This window comes from Gigantopelta aegis, unplaced genomic scaffold (assembly GCF_016097555.1).
Source record: "Gigantopelta aegis isolate Gae_Host unplaced genomic scaffold, Gae_host_genome ctg4123_pilon_pilon, whole genome shotgun sequence".
NCBI classification, from domain to species: domain Eukaryota; kingdom Metazoa; phylum Mollusca; class Gastropoda; order Neomphalida; family Peltospiridae; genus Gigantopelta; species Gigantopelta aegis.
Genome location: NW_024533694.1, coordinates 48,102 through 55,712, shown reverse-complemented (window position 1 = coordinate 55,712; position 7,611 = coordinate 48,102). Strand labels below are relative to the sequence as shown.

General features: G+C 34.9%; 1 pseudogene; it reads right to left on the bottom strand.

Moving 5' to 3' along the window:
* Positions 1-442: 442 nt before the first annotated feature.
* LOC121392590 lies at positions 443-6,334 on the bottom strand (annotated as a pseudogene).
* Between the last annotated feature and the right edge of the window lie 1,277 nt (positions 6,335-7,611).

Here is a 7,611-nt window from a genome sequence, read left to right as displayed (position 1 = left end):
CTTGGATAGGTGGAATATCTGAAGGAGTAAAAGATGCTACGGTGGTCCTTCACCTCTACTGGGATTGGAGTCACTCTGTTTAGGTGGTTGTCTTGGAGGTGGTGGGCGTGACACTGCTGGTGGCTGGTCTTCTGATTGTACTTTGCTCATAGGAGGTGGAGGAAGTGCCTCTATTTGACCGTGATGGTAGATCTGAAGGATTTTTATTTCCTGCTTGAATAGAAAGAGAACGAGGTGTACCTCCATTATTTGAGGAGGTCGAGGGGTGGTTTGTGACAATGGTATGTGAGAAAGCTGAAGGAGTTTTCTACTGAAAATGCTGTCCACACGAGGTAGACTTTCTCCTCTTAATGTGGCTTCAACAGCTATAAAGGGGTTTAAAATAATAATATTCTAAATAGTATGTGAATAGAACATACTTTCATTGATGTCGATATAGAGTTTAGTTTGCTAGAACATCAGCAAAACTTGGTCGATCATCTGGTTTCCACTTCCCAACCTAACAACAAAACATTACATAAGTTATTGTAAATTGTGTACATACATTTTTCATTAGTTCATATAGGCTGGTGGCACACCTTAGGTGATAACATTCTATATCCTGACTCTAACAGTTTATAAACCTGTGCGTAACTCAATACTGGGATAGGGTGACATACCATATGTGGCTAGCTCCCATAAGAGAACACCAAATGCTAGAAACAAAGTATGAGAACAATTTTAAACAATACTATAATTACATACCCCAAACAAATCTGATTTAATTGAAAAATTTGTTATAAGTTAATGCTTCAGGGGCTCTGTCCACTAATGGGCACTTAGGCTCTTTCACGAGTAATATAAACATCACTCTCCATGAATAGACTGAGACAAAACCAGCCACTTTCACAAGATAATGTTGCACCAACTAAACAATTACGAGCAACTAGATCTCTGTTATAATGAGAAACAAATATAACACTTCTATCCACATATTTCACACTTACCTATGTATCATGTTTATCTGTTCCAAAATATGCCATTGCAGAGGCTACTTGCTGTGCCATATATACTAATGTCACAGCTTCTAAATCTTTTCCTTCTGGTCCTCTGAGATAGTTAAGAGGTTACCTTTTGGCATATACTATGTAATTATAAAGAAGGGAGGAAGTTCCCGTGTACAGACCCGAGGAGTTGGACCAAATTTGGATGTCTGACACGTTTCATAACATTAGCTTCTTTTAAGAATTCCTTTGCACTCAGTGGTTCCTCCTACAGGACAAATTAATATACATATTAATTGCTAGTATGTTGACCATATAAGGTAGTCCACTACATGTACTACATGTAAACATAGGGTGTGAAAAACTCTCTTAAGAGAGTTGACCACTTACTCTAAATGTCTTTTTACAGCCACAGTAACACCACGACCTTTGATAAAACAGCTTTATAGACTTCACCATATTAGTCCCCTCCTAACTTTTTGGCCCATTTCTAAGTTAGACTGATCAAATCCCCATTCATCAAAGTCATGTGACGTGCACATAAACAGGAGGTTTACGTGAATTAGGTGGATGATAACGAAGTGTAGTTCTCATACCATCTGGACTCTTCGAGTGATGTTTTTAACTAACTCTGCTAGTGTATCAAACTTTGATCCTGGATAGATGTAATATTGATTGGTCACTGGGTCTGAGAGAATACGATAGGGATTACTTGTCCATCAACAATGCAATGATACTGAAAATTGACCTGGGTTGTTTTCAACTTTCACGTATTAAGAAAACTACCATTATAACCAGATCCTAAACAAAGTTCAGCTTCAGCTCCGAGTGATATTGCCAAAAAACCATGAGTGTTTCTCAAGACTATCTAGTTTGACAATATAGGATGCAGGTACCATCCATTATCACCATTTCTGTTAGTACCTTCTACCCAATCACCTGTGTCCATCGCTACAAGTTTTCTTTAACTGATCTCTGTTTACGTATTGACAATTGCCCTTGTGACTTGTGATGTAGTCATGTTTAGCAATATTAAAATCAGGATCACTGTCTACATCGGTGAGGTTTTCAAAAAACGCCATCTTCTATATATCAGGTGTGAGGAAAATCGCTGGGGTCAGCATGGACTAAATACAAGACTTGAAGTATTCAACTAACTATTGAAAAATTAAGAGATACACTCCATTGGCAAGCTTGGAATTTACTACTTATAAAGATAACCATAGATTTATACCTGTTTCTCTACTCTTATTTGGTCTACTATAACATGCATGCTATGCCAATTGGTCTAACAATTAAATAAGTTATCATCAATTATTAGATCAAATTAACTATCAAAAGATTACTTATGATTAATCAATCAAATCACAACTTATTTAATCAATTGGGAAAAGCATGCATGTTAGTAGATGAAAACAGGATAGTACCCCACCATAGATGGTGGCAGGCCATACAATGTAAAGCAAGAGTTGCTATTAGCTTAATTCACGTTAACCTGAGAATCTGTTCCTCAAATAAAGGTAAATCTCCTCAGATATGATGTGTTTATACATCATATCTGAGGAAACAGTTCAAAAGAACTCGTAACAAAACAAAAAAAATGTGGACCTTCTTCAGCAAAAGATCAGGACAATGGAAGAAAGCTGGAGAGTAAAGTCATAAAGAGATCATTTTATATCTAAAGAGAAGTTAGGTAAAGAAGCTTGTGTTGCTATAAAGTTGGTATATTTAGAGAACACAGAGAGTAGCTATAAAACAAATGCATGAACTCCTTTTGATGAAACAACTCTTGAGTAATGAGCAGGACATACCTGTTGAGGACCAGCTATACCATTTACTACTAAATTATCACTTGTTATGTACCTGTTTATTCAAATCAACAAATATCTATTTTAAACCACCAAATTTAGAGTTGTTTTCATTAATAATGAGTTCATGCATTTGTTTAAAGCCACTCTTGTTCTCTAAATATACCATTCTAATACCACCAAAAGCTCTTTTACCTAAAACTCTTTAGTAAAATATCTCTTTAGACTCATTTTTTAAGGTGAAGTCACCTTGTCTTTTTAGTTTCATATTCTCAACTGTTAAGACAAGCTATCTGACTTGTAGTTCAGACTCTAGTTTATCTCTTTGAAGTTAAGTAGCAAGCCTGGATATCAGTGATCTTTCTTTAATGATGTTGTTTTATAAAAAGAATAGTAATAAAAACACACATTGTAAAAAACACTAAAAAGTAATATAAAAATCATATAATAAAACTAGTACATATTAGTATAAAATATTCCAAACACTATTACACACTCTATTATTACTACAATAGTTAATACAGTACTTTAGATGTAGGTTGATATGATTATCAAGATGTTCAATTACTTCTTTCATTATTGGACGATACTAGGATTCTTCTTTAATCCAAGAACGTATTAAATAATAAAGAGTGCAGATCTTGAACAAACTTGTTGAAGCATATCTTGGGAAAAACAGAAGGGTTTGGAAAACAACAAGTCATCATTTCACAGAGAAGAACACCATGCCATAGATATCCATTTTAGTTGTTCTGAGCATATTTTAGTACTTTAAAGATTAGGAGCACTATATATGAAAGAACCCAGTTGCACATGTTATTGCTCGATGAGGGGGGCTTTATTAGCACGAACCAAAGTCAGAAATCTTAGGTCTTCCATTTATGAGGACCTTTAGATTCTAGGAGGACATTGGCACTACTCACATCACGATGTATAATAGGATCAGGTAGACAATGTAAGTAGTTTAGACCTATTGCTACATCACGCATTATAGTCAACAGACATGCTCACAGGTTGGATCAGGGGTTGAGTTGTTTGGTCTCATAAGCATACGTAATGAGATATCCATAATCTCAGTAATAATCATAGGATTACCAGATGGATCATCTAATACAGCACCAATAAAATGGAGGAGATTAGGATGACGTAACTGAGCCATTGTATTGATCTCACGATGTAATAACTCTAGTTTGTTTCGCTAATAATGAGTTCATGCATTTCTTTTATAGCTACTCTCTGTTCTCTAAATATACCAACTTTAATAGCACCCCAAGCTCCTTTACCTAACTTCTCTTTAGTAAAATGATATTCTTTATGACTTACTCTCCAGCTTTCTTCCATTGTTCTGATCTTTTGTTGAAGAAGATCACATTCTTCCTGTTTGGTTACAAGTTCTTTTTGAAACTTGTTCTAATTTCTTCTGTAGCTGATGATGTTCCCATTGGTAGTTGTCTTGTAGTTGAGGAGAAACTCTTGTTGCTGTTGTTGGTGAGTTTTTTGGAAACAACATGTGCTTCCTTCTGTTCTTTTATACCTCAGGTCATTTGTAACTGTAAGTAGTCTTCTGTAGTTGTTGGTAAGCATGTTGTAACTGAGGATAATGTTGATGTTGTATATAACAAAATTAGGGGGAGAGTTCTTGTGTACTTTTACTGAAGAGGGCTCAGGACCTAACAATAATAAAATGAAAAATACCATATGTCAAAAAGTCCATACAAGAATAATGATTTGTTCTAATATATCAATTCCATATAACAATAACCTACATATCTAGTATGACCTTTAAAACAATCTAAATACATATTCAAACATACTTTCATTGATGTCAGATATAGCGAATTTAGTTTGCTAGATACCTCAGCAAAACTTGGTCGATCAGTTGGTTTCCATTCCCAACCTAAAAACAAAACACCACATCTAGTTATTGTATGTTGTGTCTCATACAGGTTTTCATCAGTTTCATATATGCCTGGTGGACAACCTTCAGGGCATTGCATTCTATATCCTGACTCTAACAGTTCATAAACCTGTGTTAACTTAGTACCTGGATAGGGTGACATACCATATGTTGCTAGCTCCCTAAGAGAACACCAAATGCTATAAAATGCATGAGGACATTTTTGAATATAATAATTATAATTACAATACTATAATACTTACCCCAAACATCTGATTTAATTGAAAATTTCCCATAAGCTAATGCTTAGGGCTATCCACTGGATGGGGAACTTAGCTCCCTCACGAGCATTATAAATATCACTCTCCATCAATCGACTGAGACGAAATTAGCCACTTTAACAAGATATTGTTCACCAACTAAACAATTACGAGCAGCTAGATCTCTGTATAAGAGGAAACAGATATTACACCTCTGTCACATACTTCACACATATAATTACCTACTGTATCATGTTCATTTTTCCAAATATGCCATTGCGAGGCTACTTGCTGTGCCATATAATACTAATGTCACAGCTTCTAAATCCTTTCCTTCTGGTCCTCTGAGATAGTCCAAGAGGTTACCTTTTGGCATATACTCTGTAATTAATAAAGAAGGGAAGTTCCCGTGTACAGACCCCAAAAAGTTGGACAAAATTTGGATGTCTGACATGTTTCGTAAACTTAGCCTCTTTTAAAAATTCCTTTGCATCAGTGGTCTCCTCCTACAGACAAAATAATATACATATTACTTGCTAGTATGTTGAACCATATAAGCTTAAGGTATTCCATTACATATCCTACAATTAAACATAGAATGTGAAAACATTCTTAAGAGTGTTGTTGACAGTAAATGGCCTGACTCCCCTACTCTGTTTATGCCTACTCCAGTTTGCCTACTAAAAAAATAATTTGTATGTATTTGTCTACTATTAATTTAATTCTATTTGCTACTTAAGTATGTGTTTTAAAGCATAAGTAGGTGTTTCTGTACTTTGATCTGCTAAGTAGGTGGTAAGTATAGTAAGCATTTAAAAGAGTAAACAAACACTGTATAACTGCACTTACACTAAATGTCTTTACAGCCCCAATAACATCCACAACTTTGATATATAGCTTTATAGACTTTATGATGTTGTCCCTCTCTTACTTTTGACCTATTTCTAAGTTAGACCGATCAAATTCCCTTCATCAAAGGCACCCCCCCCCACAGGTGAAACACCATAGACAGGAGGTTTCACGTGAAATTAGGTGCAGGGACGGAGTAACGAAGTGGTGGTTGCCAAACCATCTGGACTCTTTGAGTGATGTTTTACTAACTCTGGCTAGTTGTATTAAACTTTGATTTCATAGTGATTGTAATACTGATTGGTCACTGGGTCTGAGTGATACGGCAGGGGATACACACTCCATCATAATGCAATGATATATAGAAAATTGACCTGGCTTGCTTTCACTTTCACGTATTAAGAAACTACCATTAATACCAGATCCTAAACAAGTTTTCAGCTTCAGCTCGAGTGATATTACCGAAAAACCCATGAGTGTTTCTCAAGACTATCTAGTTGACATATAGGATGCAGGTACCATCCCAGTATCCGCCATTTCTGTTAGTACTTCTACCCAATCAAACCTGTGTCACTACCTACGAGTTTCTTTTAACTGATCTCCTTTACGTATTGACAATTGTCCTTGTTTACTTGCGACATAATCAATTTAGCAATATATAAGTCAGGATCTGTCATGGCAGTTTTGTGTCCTACTGAAAAACTGCCCTAGGATAAAATTATTTGCTATTATTTTATTCCATGTGATAAAATTTCTCAAGCAATTTTTTATCGTAAGTCAAGTGTATAGAAATTTTTATCCTACCGACAAAAAATTATCCTAGAACATAATAACTTAGTGCTAAATTTTTTATCCTAATGTAAATTTTCTCAAGATAATTTTATAATTGTAATTGATCTTGTTAAAATAATAGGATAAAATTTATCTTATCTTAGGATAGAAATTAGCGGTAAGTTTATTATTCCTAGGATATTTTTTTGCTGACAGGATTGTTTCTTTAATAATGATTTCATGCATTTGTTTTACAGCTACTCTCTGTTCTCTAAATATACCAACTTTAATAGCACCCCAAGCTCCTTTAAATTACCTAAACTTCTCTTTAGTAAAAATGATGTCTTTATGACTCATTTTTCATAAGTTGAAGTCACCTTGTCTTTTTAGTTTCATATTCTCAACTGTTTTAGACAAGCTATCTGACTTGGTAGTTCAGACTCTGTTTTATCTCTTTGAAGTTAAGTATACAAGCCTGGATATCAGTGATCTTTCTTTAATGATATGTTGTTTTATTAAAAAGAATAGTAATAAAAACACACATTGCAAAAATGAGTTCATGCATTTCTTTTATAGGCTACTCTCTGTTCTCTAAATATACCAAACTTTAATAGCACCATAAGCTCCTTTACCTAACTTCTCTTTAGTAAAAGTGACCTCTTTATGACTTACACTCTCCAGCTTTCTCCATTACTGTAATCTTTTGCTGTTTTGTTACAAGTTCTTTTTGAACTTGTTTCTAATGTTCCTGTAGTGATTTTTTTCATTAGATATTTTTCTAATTGTTGTTGGTATGTGTCTGTAGCTGATCATGATCCTTGCAGTTTTCTTTTGTTGTTGGTAGTATTCTTCTTCTTGTCTCTGATGACTCCTTTGCAACTGACAATATTCCTTTGTGTAATTGTTGGTAATCCGTAAGTAACTGTTGGTGAGCTTGTAGATGTTCAATAGAGGGTTCTTGTACCATTTGTCTCCTTGTGTCGTTAGTTTGATGTCCTCTTTGTCGTCCTTCATTTCTTTTGTGGAACTGAGGGTGAATGTCC